The 25,229-nt window shown below is 36.3% G+C and overlaps 1 protein-coding gene across 10 annotated transcripts in view; it reads left to right on the plus strand.

Moving 5' to 3' along the window:
* Window positions 1-25,229, plus strand: part of Mbd5 (methyl-CpG binding domain protein 5) — a 353,158-nt gene that overhangs the window by 52,916 nt on the left and 275,013 nt on the right. For all 10 annotated transcript variants that reach the window (XR_013108584.1, XM_076928716.1, XM_076928718.1 and 7 more), the window contains one exon: window positions 20,511-20,596. The gene's annotated coding sequence lies outside the window, so the exon portion shown is untranslated. The remainder of the gene's footprint in view (window positions 1-20,510; window positions 20,597-25,229) is intronic.

Genomic DNA, 25,229 nt, shown 5'->3' on the forward strand with positions numbered 1-25,229 from the left:
GTCTCCTTAGAGACCTGTGGCTGTGGCTGTAGCAGACCTCCTGGGAAGCATTTTAGACTGTGGGGTCTTCAGAGGGGCAGGTACATTGATTATCTGCCCTGGCAAAAGGTGCAGGCCAGAAGGGAGGTGGAGTTCAAGCAGAGGGGATGGGTCTCAAGTCCACTATGTTCCTTGGGTGTCCCAGCTGCTGACATTATTTGGGAGGGTTCCTTACCTGATGCCCTGGTGCAGCAGATCTCCTGGGAGGCCTTCAGACTGTGGGGTCTACAGAGGGGCAAACATGATGATCTAGCTGTGAGTTTTCTAAATAGTTGTTTATATGAAACTCTAAATATGATCTATGCATTACAGTTGGAATCTTGCCAGTTTTTAAAAATCAATTCCCACATAAATATATTAGTGATTAAAATAACTAGTTTACAAGAAATGCAGAACCAATAGTAATTAGCCAACTTATTCAACTATAAATAGCATCTGCTGTAGTTCTTGCCCTGAATGTTCTTCAAAGACTTAAGTGTTTAAAAAAAAAAACTAGTTATAAACTTCGAAGATGTGGGAGGTGGTGGAATTTTAAATGGGTAGTTGTAGTGGTTGTTCTATATTCTTGCTGTCATGCCATTGACGTGGACTTTAGGACTTCAGGCTTTTCCTAGTCTTCCTAAAGAGATGAGTGGTTTCACCACAAACTGCTGCTACCATGGGCTGCCCTTCCATTCATAAGCATTTAGAGCTAAAAACTCATGAATTAAAACCTCTAAATCTATGGAGCCAAATAAAATTTAATAAACTTATTCAGCTATTTTCTCATGACCATAGCATAAAACAGCTGTCTGGTTGTTTTTAAATTTACCTACAAATGTAGTATTTAAACATAAACACTAACTTTATTCTACTGTGGTTACAAAAGCATGATAAAAATAAAAACTTCATTTGCTCTAGATCACCAGTAGCAGTGCAGTTGAAAACTCAAGACACTTTTTGTTTTAGGAGATGATAAAGATTCTCTAATTTTTCTGGTTTGTAGCACAGCCAGGAATAAGTTGTAAATAGGGTCCATGTTAGCCTAAGGTGCAATAATAATTGGTAATATCTCAGTCAGGATAGGCTAAGTGCTGGGATTAAAGGAGTCTGCCACCACTGCCCAGCTAGCACTGTTTTTAAGGGATCCAGGAAAAGAAAGACTTTAAACAACCTGCATATGAAAACAACCAACCAACCAACAAACAAACAAACAAAAACTATTTAAGGTTTTACAGAAAACTTGTCTTCAAAACCTGATTTATTATATCTGTACTTAAATTTGAAGTGTCTACAACAAACTCCTGTGTAGCTACCTGTTGGATAAAGTGTAAACAGCTACCAATAAGCTTTGCATTTCTCTTAATAGTATGCCTTTTCTTTAGTGGGATGCATAATTTCTATGGGACTGTGATCCCTTATTGTACCAAAATATTGGCTTTTATTAACCTTTTAGACACTATTGGAACTAGTCTTTAAAGCAGTGAGGCAGTTATTTGATTTGATGTATAGATTGTAATGAGATAAGATACCTGAGATGTCTGTATACAAATGTTAAGTGATGCTTTGTTTTAGAACAGGAAATAAAAGAAACTATGGATAACTGCTTTTTCAGAAAATAAGACTTAAATCCACTTATCTTGGGAATTTACATTTAAAAGGCACTGATTAACTTTATGAGGCAGGGAACCTCCAAAGATGCTGGTGAGTTTGTTTCTTTTAGTATAGTCTACTGCTGGGCATTTAATCCAGACTGAGGAGTAGTTTGTATGGAGAAAACTAATTTTGTATTTGCAAGTAGACATCATTTACAGATAGCTTCTGGGTTACTGTACTGGCTGATTTTGTGTGTCAACTTTATACAAGCTGGAGTCATAGAGAAAAGAGCCTGCGTTGAGGAAATGCCTCTATGAGATCCAACTGTAAGGCATTTTCTCAATTAGTGATCAAGGGGGAGGGCCCATTGTGGGTGGTGCCATCCCTGGGCTGGTAGTCTTAGTTTCTATAAGAAAACAAGCTGAGCAAGCCAGGGGAAGCAAGCCAGTAAGTAACATCCCTCCATAGCTTCTGCATCAGCTCCTGCTTCCTGACCTGCTTGACTTCCAGTCCTGACTCCTTTGGTGATATGTAAGTATAAGATAAATAAACCCTTTCCTCCTCATCTTACTTCTTGTTCATGATATTTGTGCAGGAATAGAAATCCTGACTAAGACAAATTGGTACCAGCATAGTAAGGTATTCCTGTGACAACCTGACCATGGTTGAGGAGGACTGTGGAAAGACTTTGGTACTTTGGACTAGGAGAGCCATAGGGTGTTAAGAGCTCTGTAGGATGTTCTGTAGGTCTCCTAGTCAAACCCTGACCATGTCAATATATGGATAATCTTCTTAATATTTATTTATTTATTTATTTATTTGTATCCTAAGTGCTGCCTGCCTCCCTAATCTCACCTCACAGAATCCCCCCCTCCCCATCCCTTTCTGTTTGCCTCTGAGAGGGTACCCCCTCCCAGACCCCTATCAGGTATAGTCCCACCCTGGTCTATCAAGTTTCTGCAGGATTAGGCACATCCTGTCTCACTGAGGTCAGACAAAGCAGCCTTCTGCTACCTCTGTGCTGGAGGCCTCAGAATAGCCTGTGTATGCTCTTTGGTTGTTGGCTCAGTCTCTGGGAGGTTCCAAGGGTCCAGGTTAGTTAGCACTGTTCTTCATATGGGGTTGCCGTCCCCTTCAGTTCCTTCAATCCTTCCCCCTAACTCTTCCCTACAGGTCCCCAACTTCCATCCAATGCCTGGCTGTGAGTATCTGCATCTGTCTCAGGCAGCTGCTGGTAGAGCCTCTCAGAGGCTAGTTATGCTAAGCTCATGTCTGCAGGCACAGCAGAGAATCAGTAATAGTGTCAGGGTTTGGTGCTCGCCCATGGAATAGATCCTAATTTGGTCACTGGCTGGCTATTCCTTCGATCTCTGCTCCATTTTTGTCCCTGCGTTTCTTTTAGATAGGAGCAATTTTGGGTAGAAAGTTTTATAGCTGGATTGATGTCCCCCTCTCTCCACTGAGGGTCCTGTCTGACTACTGGAGGTGGTCTCTTCATAGGTGGTTCCATATCCCTACTGTTGGACATTTTGGCTAAGGTCACCTGCATTGAGGCCTGGGATCATTCCCATCCCAGGTCTCTAGGACTTTCTAGCAGTTCCCCCACCCCACACCCATGGCAGCTACATATTTCCATTCATTCTCTTGGCCCTCTGCTCCTGTCTCCTGTCTCCCCCTAGACAGATATGGCAGCCCTTTTCCCCTTCCGCTCCTCTCTCCCACCCAGATTCCTCCTTCCCTCTGCCTCCCATGATTATTTTGTTCCCCCTTCTAAGTGGGATTGAAGATTTTTCACTTGGCCCTTCCTTTTTAACTTCTTACGGTCTGCAGGGTGTATTATACTTTTTTTGGCTAATATCTACATATCAGTGAGTACATACCATGCATGTTTTTTTGGGTCCGGGTTACCTCACTCAAGATGATACTTTTTAGTTCCATCTATTTGCCTTCAAACTTCATGATGTCCTTGTTTTTAATACCTGAATAGTATTGGATAATCTTGCTGGCCAGTTTGCTGAGGGATCCTAACTCTTTGCCTTTAGAGGCAGGAATTATAGCAGTCCCCAGGCCCACCTGGCATTTACACAGATTCTGATGATCTGAATTCCAGTCATCATCTTTGTGTAGCAAAAACCTTAACCACTCAACTATGTCTCTGACCTATAAATATGCCAAGATTCTACTTACTATAATTTAGTATTAACCATTGGTGCTTAGTTCACTTCTATCTCTACAAATTGAGGTCTATGTTAGTTTGTAGAACTCAGTTTTTCACTCTGTTTAATATGTTCTGATATGTGGAAAGTAAACTGGCAATGTCAGAAACACTTGTCTTAACAGTCCTCAGAATTCTAATCTAGCTCTGCAGAGTACTTGTTGTTACAAAGATTATGGGTTTTATTCCCAGCCACATAGAATACTTTCTAACACTAGTCTGTAACTGCATTCAAGGGGATCGGATGCCCTCTTGTGATCTCCACAGACACTAGACATGTACATGGTACACATATACACATTCAGTTAAAATATATGAGTAAAAAAAATTTACAAAGACTACTAGTCTTGCGGTCATCCGTGTGTCCTATTGAGTGTTAATAGGGGGTAGGTAGACTATGATAAATGTTTCAGATACCTTGCTTCAGAAAGAAATCTTCAAATGAATTACTTCGGAAATAAAACCATCACTGACTTTTATAAGTAGTATAGTCACTTTGTTAGTATGCAACAAGCATAGTTTTCCAAATGACTCCTAAAAGTTTTTGTAATTTCTTTGGTTGATTAAAAATATGCAACAGCCTCCAATAATGCTGAGCGGATTCTGGGCCCATATACTATGGATTCTAAGTGTCTTGTGGATACTTGCTTACCTGTACATCACATTGATACCATGTTTTATCAGCCTCTGTCGGGGAGCAAGAGGTTGCTGTATAAACACAAATATGTCAGTATTCACTAATGATTCTGTACAATTCACTTTTCATAACTTAAATTTTACTAGGTAATTCAGAGATTGCATTTAAAAATCTAATTTTCTTTTATTATTTTCTACTGCACAACTTTTGCCAATGCTCCTTTAGAAAACAAGGTCGTGAGACTGCCCTTTCTACAGTAGATAATCTACAGAATATTTGTAATGCAAGGTGGTACTCCCTTCTACAGTACAAATGTAGCCTTTTTGTAATTGGTAGCAGAATTTTTTTTGCAAATGTAACTAAACAGTTTTGCTTTGTACCCATGAATTAATTTGGGTTCCTTAACAATCTTGTCCTTATATAGGAAATTTTAAAGTCATAAAGTAATAAATAAATTTGTAATCAAATTTATTTTGCATGGATATATTAATACAGAGACTAAAACAACCTCATATATAACTTTCTTAAGACATGTTTATGTGAAAATGATTAATATTGTTGACACATTTCTTGCTTGGATTTGGCATTTACATAATTTTGTTACCTTTCTATTGTCATTTTTACTGTCCATTGAAATAATATTTTTACTCAACATAATTAATGTTTTAAAAACAAGACAATCAGGTATCTGAGTTACTCATTGTCCCCTGTACCAGTTCTAAATCACAATGTGCTGAGTTGGTATTTTAGTAAACAATGAGTCATTTACCTCTGCCTTCCCAATTTAAAACAAGATAAAGTAAACATTCATAAGCTCGCCTTCACTAGTGAGCTTATATGAAAACATATTCTCATTTGTATCTGAAATTCTGTCAGAGCAGTAGCCCCACTCTCCTCTTCCAACAGCTCAAGTTTAAGTGTCACTGTTCTCCCTATTTTTGCCAGTTTCCTGAATCTAGTAAATTAAAACCAGATTGTCAGTTTATCACCTTCTCTCAGGATAAAATAATAAAATTATTAATAATACTCCTTGGAATTATTAATACCAATATCATCAAAATGTTTTTGTTAAAGAAATTTAGGATTAAGTGTGCATGGGATTTAGTTCTGCAGAATTAGAGGCAGGGGGTTAATCTTTTCCTCAATTAAGCATTCAGGAATTTCTCCATATGCTAAATTTAGCAGGAAGCATTTTTGTAGGAAAGCAAGAGAAGTATGAAAATCACAGCCCTTTGAAATCAACATAAGATGTCAGTGCATTTTGCAGTTAGTTTTAGGCAATTTTCCAGATAACTAAATTTCAGTACTTTTAAAACTGACATATTGATACTGGGTTATAAAAAATATATGTATGTGTGGTTAGATAAATATTATTTTCTTCAAAAGAATTATTTTCTGAACTATACATGAAATTTTCTAATTTATTAGTACCTATCTGATAATTGAAAGAAAAAAGTCTACATTATTTTTCCCATTTCTATTTATCTGTAAATCTAAAGGACAATTTGGTGATGATATGAACACAGGGTTTTTATATGCTAATGCATTTTTAAAATATCTGATAGCATATTTGTACTTAGTGTTTAGAAAATCCTTTAGCATTAGGGTTCAATTTCAAGACATGCTTAAAATAGACTTTTTTTAAAAAAAAAAAATAGACTTTCTTTTTGCCATTCTTGAAGTTTTTAGATGATCGGGGGGAAAACTTACATACTGTTCTCCTTTTTGTGGGTTTCCTCTTTAAATAAAATTAGGAAGTATTAAAAAACACTTAAGTTATATGTAATATTTTGAAAATTGTTATGCAGTATGGTAAACACTAAATGAACAGCAATTTGAAGTAGTTATATGTTTGAAGTGTTAGATAAGAATTTGTTGAAATGTTGGTTGTGTTAAAATGCTGAGAATGGGACCTTTTTCTTCTAGATTGGGATCCTTCAATAGTGTACTTTAATGGTGAGAATAAGTGGGTTTTTAAAAAGCTGCATTGTAGAAAGGTAAGGTTAAATGTATAGAAGTTTTGGCTACCTCAGAGTGTTTGAAGGGCACCTACTAGATACAAATATATAATTTGTCCAAAAAAAATTGTCCTTTCTTTAGGATTTATTGCAGCATAAGAGGCAGCCCGAACTGAAACTGTCAAGGTGCTAGACAATTTTAAATTAATATCAAATATAAAATGGGTTAAATCAATGGTACATTTTTATTGTCTTTCTCTACCTCTCATTCTGTCACATAACATTTCCAAAAACCTCTACAAGTATTTACTTCATGTCTGCCATTTTAAATGGTGGTTTCCCTAGTATTTTGGAATAGCTCTATAACAAAATAGGAGGTTGATACGTATTTGTTCAATCAATAAAAAAGATAAGGGAAGTATGTAATTAAGTGAGAATTATATATGCACAGGATATTTCCAGTGTAAATTACTTTTGTTCCCTTACTGTTTTCTTAGACTATAAAATAAAAGGAATATGAAATGCAGTGTAAAGATGAAAGATGCCTTAAGCCTCCAGAAAGAGCCTATGACCATGTAGAGCTGAGTAAGATCAAAGAACATCCTGGCTTCAGGGAAGGAGTACATTAAGTAGTCAGACAGAAAGAAGATAGGAGTTTTACACAGATGCACCTTGATAGCCACACACACAGAGGCTTTCCAGATGGTCCTGCACATGTGTGAGTGACATGACAGGCTTAGTACTGCACTTCCCACACCTTTGGGGCTTCCCCTGTTTCTTTATTCCACATAGCATGTACTAAACTGTAATGCATGCCTATATTTGAAATTTTCAGCTACAATACAATACAAACCACTACAGGACACAATTAAATTACCATCTTGAATGTGTATTGATCTGATAGGTGAATAACTTCATCTCAAAACAGACCAATTTTTACTGTATATCATTTCACTGTGCTTCTGTATAAATTCTTAGACTTTCTGAATCATTCTACTTCTATGTATTCTGCTGTGTACTTTGTGCTTCTTGTTGTTGATGGAAGGCTTTTAATTACTCTTTCAGTTTCTACATTTACTATGGGTTTCTTTCAATTATTGATTTCTTTTTGGTTTTGAAGAATCTAGAAATCTATTTCATTTAATTTTGTCAATTTAATGGAATATATGGTTTTAAAGTATTGTCTTATACTTTTTAATTTTTTGTTTTGAGTGTGTGTGTGTGTGTGTGTGTATGTGTGTTTGTGTATGTCTGTTATCTTTTTCTGTTTGTCATTAATTTTATCAATTTGAGTGAGAGTCCTGTGTCAGAGTCAGCAAAGGAGTGCATGGATGTAGCTCCTGTCTGGACCTGGACCAAGAGCACTCATGGCCACTGCTCCTTCCTGGACTGGCTGGATAGGTTGAATGGGCACATTGGAGTGAGAGTCTTAAGTCAGAGTAGTTCCTTTTTAAAAAAAAGAAAAAGACAGTCACCTTCACAAAGTTAAACTTTAATTGTTTGATGGTTTGATCTATGAACTAACATAACTTTTGAATTATTGGGAAACATGTATTATGAAATAGACAAGTTTTATGAAAGGGATTGATTGTATTTTGCTTGTATTTCTTAGTTTTTGACTGTGTATATACATGGTATGCATAGGAATACATGTGCCATGTCCTGTAGATTGAGATCAGAGGACAACTTTTTGTTCATGGTTTATTCCACCTCATCAAGTGCCTTTAGCCAGGCAGTACACCACTTAACTGCCTTTGCCTGATTGTGCATCAGTAAACATGGCTTCTTAGCAGGTGAGCCATCTTATCTATGACTGGCCGATTTGGTACCGATAAACATGGCTTCTTTACTAAAAGATTTGTTTTGTTTGATTAACGTAAAAATACATGTCTGTGGTTTCTGGCAAGGAGCATTACATGTTTTTCAATGTTACAATATTTACACAAGCAGAAATCAAGATCCTATTTCATCCTTCTACACTGTTTACATAATGTGTTTTAAAATATTTTGTATAATTTCATACTGATCATAGTTATCATTAGTTCACATGGCCAGGCCTTTCTGCTGTATGTAAATATTACATAAAAAGACTTCTCTTACCCACTTTGTGATTCACAACTGTCTGTAATTGTAGTTCCCGAAGATCCATGTCCTCTTGATCTCTGCTGGGACTAGGCATGCAAATCATACACACACACACACAAAATAAATAAAAATAAATTAAACTTACCCAAACTTATAATTTTTTTAATTTGTCATGACTGCAAAATGTATATCACCATGATAATTTTGGAAACTGGTCATTATATTAAAGCAATGCATCTTCTTACTATTTATAAAATAATTTTACCATTTTCTTATATTGACAGTTCGATGGAAATTCTGACAGTGTTTATATCAAAACCATTTTCAAAATAAAACCATCTACTGTATATTACCCTGACCCCTCAAACATAGTTTATCTGCACAGCCTTAGCTTGACCTTTAAGGCTTTTGCTAGTTCATGCAAGAAGTATAAAGATTTCAGTAAGCTAAGAAAACAGCTAACACGTCATAGCAGATTTGGCTGTTGTCTTTCTTCAAGCCCAGACTGACTTTAAACTCACCAATCCACCTCCCATCTAAGCCTCCCACATGTGCAGACAGCTGTCTCTGTGCCCTTTTAGAGATGGTATTTCTGCCTCTCCCAGTTGCAACTTTATGTCCTTTTAATTCTATTCCTCTGCAGAGCCTGCTTGCCTCAGTGTTCCCACTTAATGATGTCTGCTATCTGTTGGAGAATATCTGGGCCTGCATCCTTTCCTCCTGTGCTACTTACCTTTCACTCATTTGACATTTCTCTCTCAGTGTGTCCCATTCATAAGGGAGAATGAAAAATAATGTTTTGTATTGCTAGTGAGGAAAAATGTAGTTCAAAAATACATGTTAGATTAAAACTACTAAGAATCTGAGGGGGCGGGGCTAGAGAAATAGTTCAGTGTTTAAGAACACTGATTTCTCTTCTGGAGAATGAGGAGAATGAGGATTAATTCCTAGGAACCACATGGCCACTCAGAACTGTCTTAGTTCCGGAAGGGAATTCAACACCGTCACACAAACACAGGCAAATACCATGCACATGTAAGATAGATAGACAGACAGAGAGATAGATAATTGTGCCTGGAAAAAAAAAAAAAAAACAAAAAACAAGGCTTTTAAGAAAAAATATTGACAACAACGGGCAAGAAATAGAAATGCTAGTTTTGTCTGTTGTGACCAATTTATCTTACAGATCTTCAGTTTATGAGAATCAATTTCCTAAGCAAGCTCATGTTAAATATTTTCTTTACCTTGTCCTTAATCTTATTCTATTTTATACTCAACACATATTATATGCGCTCATTGCTATTATGTTTGAAACAACCCACTATCCATGCCGACTGTCTTCTAGGAAAATAGCAGCCACAGAGGCCGTGTTCTTATTCCATTGCTTTTAAATTCTTAGAGACCTCTGGAGTTCTTTGCTTGGGCACAGTACTTCATTGCTTAAACAATTTGGGGAAAACTTAGGCTCTCTGTAATATTATTGTGAATGTTATCTGTCTCATTCATTTTGGTGGCTAAGCTCTATTAAGATGAGACTATCTTATTTTTACGTGCTAATTTTACATCATCCATCTGAACTATTGGATCATGTTAGACAATTACACATAAAATTAACAGTATGTGATAACCTAGCGCTTTCTTGCTTTTTTAGGGTTTGACTAAAAACACTTAAAAACTGAAAACCAGAACACCATGGAGCCATTGATCTTATTGTACTAGCTAGAGATGAGAAGGTTCAAGGCTGTTTTGAAAAGTTTAGTCTTATGAATCCTATACTTTAAACAAATCATATTGTGTATAGGAGTTTGTATATTGATTTAAAGTCTATGATCATGATTATTTTATGTTTTTATCACTATGTTAAATAGATAAATATTGCCACATACAGACACTGTCATTTGAAGAATGGAATGGCAAACTTAATCTGATAATTGCTAAACTATTAAACTATATACTCTAGATCATTTAACATGCCAATATATATGCCAGAAGAGTTTTCTAGAAAACTTAGCTTCTTTCAGTTTTTCTTTGGTTGTTGAGTGTATGCATATATATCTGGAAGAACAAATGCAGTCTTGTGTGCCAGTCATCCTAATATTCTGGAGGCTGAGCCAGAAGGATCACAAATTTGAGATATACATAGAAATCACATCTCAAAAACAACCAACCTATAAATCACCCAAAATAAGAAATAAGGGAATGGTTTATATTAGTATAAATAATGTTACTGATATTTATTAACCACTACAAGTTAAATTAATCTTTAATAACTTGTATTCTTTAGGTTGATTATTAATATGCACAGGAATTCTTGTAGGCTTTCAACCTGATACTTTTCATTTGTTACAGAAAATGAGTTCTTGAGAGCTTAAGTGACAAGACTTACTTACCTTACATGATTGTAAGTAGCAGACACAAGCCTCTGACTTTTTTTAACTTAATTTCTTAGATTATGCTTAATGCTTCTGGTAGTATCATTAACAAATTAGAAATTTATTCTGAGAATACCAAAGACTAATTCTAGTGCTTACTATTTAAATATGACACATTGCATCACTTCTACAGCATAGAAACCTCCAAATTCTTCACACTGGCCAAAAGACTTGCCTTAAACATTAATAATCTCAGCTGGCCTGTCAATGTGTAATATACCAAGTTCATTCCAGTGTTAGGAATGTTAAGTTATTCCCTCTTATAACACTTTTCCATTGGGCTTTTGGATGGATGGGTCCTGTTAGTCAGGCCTAAACTTTGTAAATATTAATTCCTCCAAGAAATCTTCCTGAAGACTTCCAAGAACTCATGCTCATATATATCCATAAGGTGTTTTCTATCTACCTTTAGTGGCATAAATAAAGTGGTATTTCAAGACAAGAATGAGCCCAGTATGCACTAATAATTTGTAATACTAATGATGTTTTTTCTTTTATACATCTGAACATAAACTATGATGAGAATATGTTAGGATTTAGAAAGCATAGTAACTCAATACGAAAGTAACTCACAACTCAGAAACCAGGCATACACAAATATTGCAATTAACTGGCCTAGGATTCATTACTCACCAGGAGCGATCTGACCAAATCCTGTGGTACTGGTGTAGTTCAGATTACAAAATGTCAGATTCCAAAGACTAAGTTTTCCCACTGTCCTTACGGCCTCAGAATCCCAGAATGTAAACGGTTAGCTGAAGCATCTTGAATTATTTATTTATTTATTATTAGTTATTTATTCTGTGCTAGACCTTGAAAGATAAACAAAACAAAAGTCTAGTTATCTTGGGGATGATTTATAGGTGACCATCTCATATCTCATATTATTGTTTAGAATGCATAATTCCATTAGTATGCACACAATCCATATGTAAGTAAAAAAATTAGTTTGAAGGGTTCTTTCTATTTAATAAAACTAATTCCTTTCTTGCAAAAGGTGTGAGCATTTAATTAGTGAATTTGACATTTATATAGATTTGGTTACATGTCAATATAAATTACTTGTTAATAACAATACACATCCACAATATTTATTTTTAATTTAAATGTATTACTGTAAGTTAGATTTGGTAGGTATTTATCTTGCTATCCTCACCAAGTTTGTAGAAAGCACTTTGAATGAAGAGACTGTTTCATATATTCAGGGTTTGAAGTGTAAAATGTATTTGGGATTTGCTACATTATAAACCTCTCTGAAACCATTTTATATTTTGAGAGGGAAAAACTGAGATTCCATATTCTTAGAATAGAAAAAAGGAAAGCTAACTGGAAATATTGTTATGAGTTAATACAACACTTATCAATTTTCAACTATCCATGATGAAATCAATTAGCATGGTATTATCAGTTTAATATTTACACTTTTTCTGTTTTCTTTCTTTCTTTCTTTCTTTAATAGGCTTTTGAAAACTTAGAGTAAATTACAGACTGGATAAAGAACAGGAAATGGCACAGAGAAAAGCGTCCGATTTCAGCCTTCTTTCCTTTTATGTCTTAAAGAAGTTTCCTTCATTAACACTGCAAGCTTTGGACACTGCTAACCATAAGTCATAACATTTATGAATGGCTTTTTTATTAGGGGTTATAGGACTGTTTAAATAGTTTATCTAATCTTGATTAACTTTAGTAGTGGGTATTTATGTAGAAATTCATTCATTTTATTTAGAATTTCCAATTTTGCAGAGCACAATTGGTTTCTAATGCTTTTGAAGTAAGACCTAATAATTCTTTGAATTTTTTCAGTGTCTATTGTTCTATCTCCCTTTTCATTTTTCATTTTGTTAATTGCACATTGTCTCTCTGCCTTTTAGTTGTTTGGCTAAGGGTTTGTCTATCTTGTTGATTGTGTCAAAGAATCAGCACTTGGTTTTGTTGATTCCTTTCTCCTACTTGGACTGCCTGGTTGGGCTTCAGAGGGAGAAGATGTGCCTACCTGCTGGTCTAGATGTCCAAGGGTGGGATGGTACCCAAGGGGGCCTTCCACTTCTTTGAGAAGAAAGGTTGAGGAAATGGCAGGGGTAGGATTTGTAAGTGCAGGACTGGGAGGAGAGTTAGGAGGGGGCTGTGATTCCTATGTAATGTGGGGAAATATCAGGAGGGGGGATTTGTAAGTGCAGGACTGGGAAGAGAGGTGGGAGGGGCTGCGATTCTTACGTAATGTGATTAAGAAATAAATTAAGGGAAAAATTGTACACCTAATGATACACTTAGAAAAATTTTAATAAACATGGAGAAAATAGTTAATCTTAAAAAAAAACAATGAACAGTACATGATCTTTTAAATGGAAATGTTAGTAACATATTTGTAAGTACATATGCTAAACAAGTATTGAAATGCAACACTTAATCAGATAAATATATGTAATTATTATGGGCGGGTCAGAATTATAAGTATCTTCAAGAAATTGAAATGTTAGTTACGCTAGTTTGGTCATTGTACACTGTATAATCTATTATGTTATAATAGTATATTCTATAAATCTTCATAGTTTAAAACTTCAAAACATTTCTCCTGTATCTTTTAAAAAAAGGTTTTTTTTAGCTCTTCTTTTTTATTTTCTTTTTATTTTTTTATTTTCTTTTTATTTGATACTTTATTTACATTTCAGATGTTATCCCTCTACCCCATTTGCCCCTCTCCCAAGAACCCCCTATCCTATCCCTCCTGCTCCTGCTTCTTTGAGGATGTGCCCACCCACCCACCTACTCCCACCTTACCAGCCTCGAATTCCCCCCAAACTGGCCGTCCAGTCTTCATGGAACCAAAGATCTCCTCTCCCACCTATGCCTGGCAAAGTCATCCTCCCCTACATATACAGCTGGAGCCATGGGTCACTCCCTTTGTGCTCCCAGGCTGGTGGTTTAGACACTGGGAGTTCTGGTTGGTCACAATTAATATAAAATACCTTGGTGTGAGTCACTTAAAAGACCTGAATGACAAGAACTTCAACTCTCTGAAGAAAGATATCGAAGATCTCAGAAGATGGAAAGATCTCCCTTGCTCATGGATTGACAGGATTAATATAGTAAAAATGTCCATCTTGCCGAAAGCAATCTACAGATTCAGTGATATTCCAATTAGAATCCCAACTCAATTCTTCACAGAGTTAGAAAGAGAAATTCTCCAATTCATTTGGAATAGCTCTCTTCTTTTAGAGGAAATTTATTGACACTGGAAAAAGAAAAGACATTTTTAAACATACCTCGTTTTTATTCATTTGGGTGTTTCTGCTTTCTGTTTATCAATTTTGAGTTTATAATATAATAACATCATTTACATTTCCTCCCTCTAAACCCTCCCTATACTAATGCTTGCTTTGTAAAACATATGTGTGTGTACACATGTATATTCACACTCACATATATATATATATATATATATATATATATATATATATATATATATATATATACATACATACACACTTGAATAAACACACACATACATATACACACATTTTTCTAAATAGAACTTACTTGGTCTGGACAATGTTATTTATATGAATGTTTGAAGAGCTGATCATTTGGGGTTAGTTATACCTATCACTTGGTATGCTTTTCTCTGTGAAGACTATTCTGCTTTCAGCCATCTTTATTTGCCTATAGTTCTTTGTGTAGGATTGAAGCCTCATGTTCTTCCCCTGTCGACTTTTGCATTCCTGTTGTTATCTTTGTTCACCTTGTGTAGTCATGTTGCTGAGACTTCATGGGCATCTCTTCTGACATTACTACAAGATGCAATTTGACAACATACCACCTGATCCTTTGGATCTTACAATCTTTCCAATCTTTCTTCAGCAATGTTCCCTGAGTCTTAGGTACAGGAGTTGTTTTGTAGATATAACCATTGGTACTGGACTTCAAAACTGTGCATTTTGATTGGTTGTGGTTTTCTGTAAGAGTCTCAGTTTGTTGCAAAGGGAAAATTTTTGGATCAGGGATGAGGACTATACTTATCTGTGCTTATAAGGGCAGATATTTTTAGTGTACTTAGGGATTGTACAATTTAGTAAAATGGTGGCAGTAGGCTCTCCTCCAAGATTCATGACTTCATTAGCCCTGGATAGTTGAGTAGGTTTCCAGTGACAGGCATGATTTCCCTCTGGTTAAGTAGATCATAGATCTTATTTGAGAACTACTGGCTACTCTCAGTATAAGCTTGTTTCCTCTGCACTTTAGTGGTTATTGTGCCTTCATGGTTGTTGTGGTAAATAGGTATCATGGCTGGGTAGAACTGTTGGTTGATTCCTTACTTTGGAAGCCTTCATGATGACCTAGTACCATGAAAGCTAGAACTAGAGGAGGCACTCAGGTCAGTTTCAACCCAGGGGCCTTTGGGCCCTGTGTCTGAAATATATGCTGTCCTCAAAGTAGGGACCTACCTTCCAACTGTGGTGCGCAACCAAGGGTAATAACAATAGTCTGTAATGCTTTTTGGGCAGATCTGAACAACACCTCAAAAGAGGACTTCTCATACCTGGTGTTGTGGTTTTTCTTAGGTTGTCTTGAGTCCTGCAAGGAGTATTGTTAGTCAATATGAAAAAAATGTTCAGTTAAACTATGTAATTCAGTATATATCAAAGCTTACAGGTATTAGAAGGGTTTTCCACTAGATAACTAGTTAATATGAATTCATAGGATGTTTTCAGAGGCCCTTACTGTTTCTTTACCCTCCTCTGTCCTCTATTCCCTCTCATATTGATTATTAGAGCCAAGCTCCCCTCCCACTTCTCCCATTATTTTTATCAGATCACTTGTACATTGATATTCCCCCTTTTCATTCCGTTGGTCTACATGTCTACTTTTGTGCCAGCACCATATATTTTTATTAGTATGACACTGTAGTATACCTTCAAACTGAAATTGTAGTCTTTCTAGCACTCTTTCTGATTTTGTTGTTGAGTATTTTTCTATCTTATTCAGCATCATTTGTGATTTCATATAAATTTTAGGATAGTATTTTTCCTATTTCTGTAAGGAATTTGATAAGGATTTTATAATGGGGTTGCCTTATATCTTTAAATAGCTTGTGGAAAAATGGTCATTTCATAATATTAACTCTACCAATCAATCAGCATGGGTTATCTTTTTATTTTCTAGTGTTTTTCTCTATTTTTTCAAAAGTTTAAAGATTTACTTAGTGGATATTGTGAATGGAGTGTGTCTGTATTTCCCTTCTCTCTATTCTTGTTGCTGGTATATAGAGAGTTATTGATTTTGTCCTGCCACATTGCTCCATTTATCCTTTCTAGACATTTTTTACATATTTTTTTAGTTCTCTAATATCATGAGATTTGCAAATAATAGTTTGACTTCTTTCCCTCTTTGTATGTTTTTAATTCACATAGTAGTTGAACACAATATTGAAAAGGAGTTGGGGTAGTGACCATCAATCCTTCCTCCCTGACTTGAGTCGATGGTTTAAAGCATTTCTTCATTTAGTATAATGTCGGCTCTCGATTTCTCATCCATAGCTTTAATTCTTTTTCTAGCTGGTTAGGAATTCAGCCAGAAAATTGGAGAGTGAAGTTCTGCAACTCAAAGCTGTAGGATTATCAGGCAGTCTTTCTTCTTTACCATTGAGCAGCTGTCCTCATTTGATAGGACATTGCCTTAGGGGGACTGTATTGAAAGGTTTGTGAATGTTTTATATGAATAGACCAGAAGGACTCAAGGTAGTGCTGTTGGCGTCTAGCTTCATAGAGATGAAGAGTGCTAGTAAGCATTATGCCATGCTCAACGGAGACCCCAGCAAGAAAAGAATCAGCCAGTTTAAAATGCCATTGCTGTGAGGCTGAAAAGCCCTGCTTTAGACAGCTCTTACCTAGGAACTGAGAGAGAGACCCAGACCTCCTGAAGCTGTCCCCTTCCTTGATGACCTGTTGGTTTTTCCATCAAGACCTCAGATCACCAGAGCCAGTGCAGAGTCTCCATTTGTTATTTTCCTTTGCTTTTGTTTCCCTTCCTTCCCTCTCTTTTAGAAAGGACCTTAAACTGCAACCAAAGCTTACCTGAAATTCACTATTTAGCCCAGACTGGCTGGTCATACTTCTTCCTCCACCTCTTGTGTGCTAGGATTATAGATGCCTGGTTGTTACATTCTTTGGAATTGCAGGGCCATTGCGTTTATAATTCATTTGCTCTGACGTCTTGTTAATACAGCACCAAAAAACACCCATTGTTTTTACATTAATTGCTTTGTTTGAAATTCATTCGGTACCTATTAACAGTTTTGGCATCAAGTCAAACATACCATGAAGTATAAGACTATTAAGACAAAATTTAAACTTTTAAGGAAAATACAGTCTAAAAAGAAAATCTAACCTAATATGGGGAAACTTATGAAAATTATTATCTTGAATAGAGAAAGAAATAATGAGCTATCTAAAATTGATGATAGAAAAATCTAGATATCCAAAACCAGGAAATATTTGGATTCATTATAATATTATATGTAAATAATTATATGCTTATGACATATGATTTGTTGTGAATAGCAGCTCCTTACTTATTAAATTTAAATGTATGATATGTCTATGTAGCTATTTTAAGCTAAAATTAAAAGGCATTAAACTACTAGAAGACTGAATATGTAGTATACAGTATTTCATTATCAATAATGGTGACATAATATTGTACTAAGCAATGTAGGTTATATCGAAACATGTGCCTACTTTTTCTTTTCTTTCTGCTAAAAATTACTTTGCTAAATACTAGAAATATGCATTGGGCAAGAATAACACATTTTTATCTTTAAGTTTGACAGACAAATAAAGGTCAACCAATTATGTTCAGTAATAAGGAAGTCCTGTAGGAGTTTTTGTCATCCTTTAGTCATTGACATAAGACTATTACCTGAAATAATTTTTCTGTCTTTTTCCTGGTTTATATAAGTACATATTTCTCAGGTCATAATTTTTATTACTAACCATAGGCTAAACTTGCTATTGTAACCAGGTGAGCCAAAAATTATAATATCATGAAGGAATTTGTTTTTCATTTCTTTAGTATATTAGGCTATCCCTGTCCTCTGAACTGGCTTTTCAAATTGACAGGGTAAGAGAGGAAAGATTGAATAATCTTATAGGAAGCATTTAAGGACCAGCCCTGGAGTTGGCTCCTTCCTTCATATCTTATTGGCCCAAATAACCCTTACTTCCACAACCTACCTGAAAAGCAATCTGAGAAATGTAGCTAAGGCTGTCTATTACATAGGCTACCAAAATCATGCCACTCCTCATCACCACAGATCAGAAAAGATTTTCCCAGAATTATGACATGTCATTTTATGACATGAAAACTAAGTATTTACGTAGACAGAAAAATTATTTCAGGTAATAATCTTACAGCTTACAGTGTCTGAAGGAGGAGGAAGAGAACTCCCACTTTAACAATGAATATGGATGCATGGTGAAGAGGACCACAGTCATCAACCTGTGATAAGCTGTTTATATATGAGTCTGATTACATTGAGAAGCCAATTGAATGTTTAAAGTATGGCAAGGCTTGAGTCATCAGAGAGCAATGTAATAAAGCTTGAATTAAAGAAAGCTCATTCTGACTGCAGTGAGTAATGTGTATTGGATGAAAGGAAAGGTGAGAAGACAGCTAAGAAATTTTAACCTAAGTCCAAACGAGCAGTTGCCCTGTGTAAACAATGAAATGATAGACTAGATAGGGAGGATAGGTAACAGTGCAGCACTTGGATTTAGTGAGTAATAGTAAGGGTAATGAGTGTCTCGGCAATGGAAAATGGTCTCTGATTGTGCCCTGTCAAGTTTGCTTATGTGTGAACAAAAGAGTTGAACATTAATATAGAGATTTTGAACAGTTTGTATTGACTTGTGTGTTTAGCGGGATATATGTCTTAATTTTTGGTTGGTAATTTAGGTTATGTGCCCAGTAGGGAGAGTTGAATACTAGAAAAAGAGTGTGTATTCAGTGTCTTTGGGAAAGCAGTTAAGGTTAGGATTCTTAACATTTCCCTTATATTTAAATAGGTTAGTGAGACTGATGTAAAATACCTGGCTACTTATTGTGCTCTTTTTTTAAGCCCAAGTAATGATCAAAAGTCTAATTCCATCAGATTGTTGTTATTAATATGAACTAGTTACCTAAACTAATGGTCAGAAGTCCTAGTTAATCTAATTCTTTATTAATTGGAAGATAGTTGTTTTATTGTTAAGTATTGTTTTTGCTATCTTGATTTTTTTGTTTTTCCATATGAAATTGAGAATTGTTCTTTCCATGTCTTTGAAGAATTGTGTTGGAATTTTGATGGGGATTGCATTGAATCTCTGTAGATTGCTTTTGGTAAGATGGCTGTTTTTACTATGTTAATCCTACCAATCCATGAGCATGGGAGATCTCTTCTTTTTCTGAGGTCTTCTTTGATTTCTTTCTTGAGAGACTTGAAGCTCTTGTCATTCAGATCTTTCCTTTGTTTGGTTAGATTCACACCAAGGTATTTTATATTCATGACTATTGTGAAGGGAATTGTTTCCCTAATTTCTTTCTCCACCCATTTATCATTTGTATGAAGAAAGGCTACTAATTAGTTTGAGTTAATTTTTATCTGGCCACTTTTGTGAAGTTCTTTATCAGCTGTAGAAGTTCTCTGGAAGAATTTTTGGGGTCGCTTATGTATATTATCATATCATCTGCAAATATTGATACCTTGAATTCTTCTTTGCCAATTTGTATCCTCTGGATCTCCCTTTGTTGTCTTATTGCTCTGGCTAGAACTTTGAGTACTCTATTGCATAGATACAAGGAGAGTGGGCATCCTTGTCTATTCCCTGATTTTACTGGGATTGTTTCAGTCATCTCAAAAAACCAAAGCAAAGCAAACAATAAAAACAAATTTTAATTTCTTCAATGAATTTTGTGAAAATGAAGAGAAAGGAAGGTAATCAAGTGAAACTAAATGGACTAGAAACAGAAATGATAACAAACTTGAAACACAAAACAGGGCCCAGAAAGTAGTATATTTCCATTGTAAAAAGAGGGAAGGAATAAGTATTGGAGATTTTGGAGTTGTAGGAATTGTGATACTCAGTAACTGTGGAGTGTTACAGAGCCTGAAGACAAGGCAGCTGATGGTATTAACAGGCTGTACTCTGTCCTACATGGAGGACATTGACAGGGATATTTCTGCTATCAAGAGAGTTTGTATTTCATGTTTTACACAAAACAATCAGGAAAAACAGTTGTGAAAGGGGTGTTGATGGTATTTATAACTAGGTGGTTGAGGAAGTCTGAACAGAATAAAATCAGAGTAAAGAAGGCAATGGAAAACAGATTAAGATTAGTCTATAAAGTAGTCACTAAAGTTTAAAAAAATGTACAAAGCTTATATATAATACTTAACATTGAGTATCATATGTATTTTATATAGCCTTTGCAGAATTAGAAGTTTTAAGAATATAAAATAGAAATGATAAAAAATACATATAAAAATAAATGCTTTGTTCTTCTGAATCGTCTCTTTTTTTTTTCTTTTCTTAAAGTTCTCTTCTGAAGATAACTTCTCCAAGAACCTGTGTATTGGATTTTAACTAAGACAAAATGCTTGAAATCAGAAGATCATGAAAATGTGAGTAGAATTTCTCAATTTACTATTTTTTGGATGTGACAGCATAGAAAGTATGTCTGGGTTGTTTATATAGTATATTGACATTGTTTACTTGATCCCAGTGTTTGAATAGGAGGAAAAACCTATGAGAGTGGTCCAGAGATTTCTAAGTTTAAAAGACGAAAAGGATTTTTGAAAAAAATTACCTGGAAGATGACAGCAAGGGAAATAGGGAGATAGGAGTCTGCAAAGACAACAGAACAAACTATAGTTTCCACTCTGTGACAATTTATTTATTTAGATCAGTTGGATTAGGTACAGTTAATAGTGAGAGATTTTCATAACTCAAAGTGTTTCTTCACATTATTTGATCCCAGTAATTTATCTGAATAAGTAGGTTCTCATCTGTTGATAACCCTTGAAAAAAGGTTTCATGGCATTTCATTGCAGCACAAATAACCATAAGGCAAGTTAGTACCAGGATGGTGTGTTTTTGCTTTGAGAGACCTGACCATGTTCTTGTGGGGGATTGTGGAAGCACTTTGGAACCTGGGACCAGAAAAGCCATTGGGTGTTGAGAGCTCAATGAACTATTCTGTAGGAGCCTGGAAGATAAAAATGTTGAAAGCAGTAATGATGATGGAAACCTGGCTTGTGAAGTTTCAGAGAGAAGCCAAGACTATATGGGGCCTTTTCTGTGCAGAAGATATGCTGTCTGCTCAGCTGGAGCTGAAGAATTGCCTATGATTGACAAGAGACCAGATCCAATAAAATGAACCTCTGCTTTGCTGGGGCAGGAGCTAATCAGCTGAGGCTGAAGTGTTTGCTATGATTAAGAAGAGACGAGGATTGTGAGGTGGAGTGTTGTGTCAAGTGTTTCTTAAGGGTCAGGCACAAAGAAGCTAGTTTTAGAAGTGGCCACAGTAGTTTCTCATGCTGGCTGCTATACTTAGGTAGTATGGCTGACCTAGGTAGTACTGGGTTTTAAGGCACAAAGGGGTTATGAAGAGCAGCTGAGGTTTGGTATTGTGATGGCGTAACAGGAGTCCCTAAATAGAACCAAGGAGACACTTTTGGTGAAATGCAGCTCAGTTGCAGCAGAAGACTCTAGCATTTTGGAGTTGACAGTACCATGAGATGACTGCCAAAGACAACAACAGGTGTGGAGTGAGCTAGCCTAATCCAAACAGACTTTCTGTGTGTGCGGAGCCTGAGGGCAGAGCCAAAAAGGTGACAAGCCCTTTGAAAGAATCACAGATCATTAGTGGTTCTCAGAAGTTGGTTACTCAGGTAAACAACAGGTTTTACAGTTGGAATTGGAGCTTGGTTTTGGTTTGTTCAGATGTGACTGTGACCTGGGTTTTCCCTCTGAAACATTTTCACTCATTTTTTATTTTGTAGTACCCACAGTGGAGAGCTATTGGATTTTAAAAGACACTGCATTTTTTAAAATAAATTGAATTTTTTAGTATTTGCATTTTCAAAAATTGTAGGTCTTTTAAGTTTGTAAATGTTTTACACTATATTATTACATTGTATTATTCTTGTCATTATTAATGTAGGATCTTGGAGATGGATAAGAAAGGAAAAATTTAACAGTGAGCTACCTGTGTGTCAGGTTGACAAAGGCTCACTTATATTGGTTAATTGTGTAAGAACTTGAAACAAGCTAGCTTAATCTTGACATAGGGGAACTCTACCTGTGAAAATGCCTCTGTAAGATTGGTCTAGAAGCAACCTGTAAGGTAGTTTCTTAACTAGCCCATTGTGGATGAGACCATCCCTGAGCTGATGGTCCTGGGTTCCATGAGAAGGCAGGCTAACAAAGCCATAGGGAACAAGGCAGTAAGCAGCATTCCCCCATTACCCCTAATCAGTTCCTGCCTCCAGTTTCCTGTCCTGTTTGAGTTTGAGTCCTGGCTTCTTTCAATGATGGGATACAGTGTGAAAGTGAAGCCAAATAAACAATATCCTCCTGAACTTGCTTTTGGTTGTGGTGTTTCTTCGCTGCAACTCTGACAAGACAGCTGTAAAACTAAAATCGCTGGCAAAATACTTCATTCACATCCAGCAGATGATTCTTAGGTCCAGGACTCAGTTCTTCAGTACAAGTCACCATGTATGTATGTATGTATGTATGTATGTATGTATGTATGTATGTATATATGTATATACACACACACATACACACATACATATGCATGCATGCTATCATGCATGTTAGTTCATGCTTCCTCATAACATAAAGTCAAGGTCTTCATACAGGAGTGTCTAGAAAAATCTAGTTAGGTGGACTATTTGTCCTTTTGATGTCTAGCTTCTGAAATCACAAAGTATTATCTTTGCCGTACTCACTCATAAGCACAAGTTCTCGCCTATATTCACAGGAAAGTACAGAACATCTCCCATATGGGTGAAATGAGTATGGGTGAGGGCTGTTTGATTAATATTTACAAATGAAGTATGGGGTTGGAACTTGGTGGCATAATATATAGTTAGTGTGTTCCAGGCCCAGCAAACAAAACAGGTTCTTCTTTAGTTAGGTAAAGTGGGCACATGTTTAATCACAGATGTGTGAAAGACTGAAGGACGGAAGCTCTTTTATGCCCAGGTGACAACATAGTAAGACCATATTTCTCTAGAATATATACAGAATAATGAAGAATGTTCACAAATGAAAACAAACCTAGGGAAACTGCAGCCAGAGGCATCCTAGAGAGGTCACTGACTGCAGAGCTACAGGTAGGAGGACCAGCACACCGCCCTAGGCACCAGAAGCACAACTGGCAGTAGGGAGCCCCCAGAGCGCAGCTGGCATCAAGAACCCGCCCCTGCAGAAAACCACTCCCCTTCCGCCCATTGCCCAGAGCCAGCAGCTGGAGCAGTCACACAGCTGATCAGCTCCCCTGAGGAAACAGTGTCCAGAGGCATCCTAGAGAGGTCATGAACCACAGAGCTGCAGAGCAGGGGACACCATATCCTGAAGCATCCTAGAGGAGCAACTACACTCAGAGCAGCAAACACCTAGCTGGTCTACTACTGTGGAGACATCATATCCTGAGATATCCTAGAGGCGCCACTGTACCCAGAACATCTGGAGCTCAGGATCATAGAGACATCCAGACCCCAAGGAGTTCTGACACAACCAGGATAACTGGAAAGGCAGACTCCAGTCAGAACCAGTGAGTGCAAGTAGTACTACAGCTAACCAAATGGCGAAAGGCAAGCATAAGAATGTAAACAACAGAAACCAAAGTTACTTGGCATCACCAGAACCCAGTTCCCCCACCATAGCAAGTCCTGAACACCACATCACACCTGAAAAGTGGGACTCAGAATTAAAATCATTTCTCATGATGATGATAGAGGACTTTAAAAAGGACATAAACAACACTCAAAGAATTTGAGGAGAACACAGGTAAACTAGTAGAAAGCCCTTAAAGAAATGCAAGAAAACACAACCAAACAGGTGAAGGACTTACACAAAACCGTCCAGGATCTAAAAATGGAAGTAGAAACAGTAAAGAAATTTCAAAGGGAGACTACCCTGGAGATAGAAAACCTAGGAAAAACATTCGGAGTCATAGATGCAAGCATCACCAACAGAATACAAGACATAGAAGAGAGAATCTCATGCGCAGAAGATACTGTGGAAAACATAGACACAACAGTCAAAGAAAATGTGAAATGCAAAAAGCTCCTAACACAGAACATCCAGGAAATCCAGGACACAATGAGAAAGCCAAACCTAAGGATAATAGGTATAGATGAGGGTGAAAACTCCCAAGTTAAAGGGCCAGTAAATATCTTCAACAAAATTATAGAGGAAAACTTCCCTAACCTAAAGAAAGAGATGTCCTTAAATATACAACAAGCCTACAGAACCCCAAATAGACTAGACCAAAAAAGAAATACCTCCCGTCACATAATAATCAAAACATCAAATATAGAAAACAAAGAGAACATACTAAAAGCAGTAAGAGAAAAAGGCAAAGTAACAAAGGCAGACCTATAAGAATTATAGCAGATTTCTCACCAGAGACTATAAAAGCCAGAAGATCCTGGACTGATATCATACAGACCCTAAGAGATCACAAATGCCAGCCCAGACTACTATACCCAGCAAAACTCTCAATCAATATTGATGGAGAAACCAAAATATTCCATGACAAAACCAAATTTACACAATATCTTACCACAAATCCAGAGCTTCAATCGATAATTGGTGGAAAACTCCAACACAAGGAGGGAAACTACAACCTAGAAAAAGCAAGAAAGTAATCTTCCAACAACCCTAAAAGAAGGCAACTATACAAACATATCTCCACTGCCAATAACAAAAATAACAGGAAACAACATTCATTTTTCCTTAATCTCTCTTAATATCAATGGACTCAATTCTCCAATAAAAACACATAGACTATAAGACTGGTAAACAGGACCCAACATTTTGCTGCATACAGGAAACGCACCTTTGTGAAAAAGACAGACACTACCTCAGAGTAAAAGGTTGGAAAACAATCTTCCAAGCAAATGGTCCCAAGAAACAAGCAGGAGTAGCGATTCTAATATCAAATAAAATCGTTTTTCAACCAAAAGTAATCAAAAAAGATAAAGAAGGACACTTCATATTCATCAAAGGAAAAATGTACCA

Source organism: Arvicanthis niloticus, chromosome 2 (genome assembly GCF_011762505.2).
Source record: "Arvicanthis niloticus isolate mArvNil1 chromosome 2, mArvNil1.pat.X, whole genome shotgun sequence".
Classification (NCBI taxonomy): Eukaryota; Metazoa; Chordata; class Mammalia; order Rodentia; family Muridae; genus Arvicanthis; species Arvicanthis niloticus.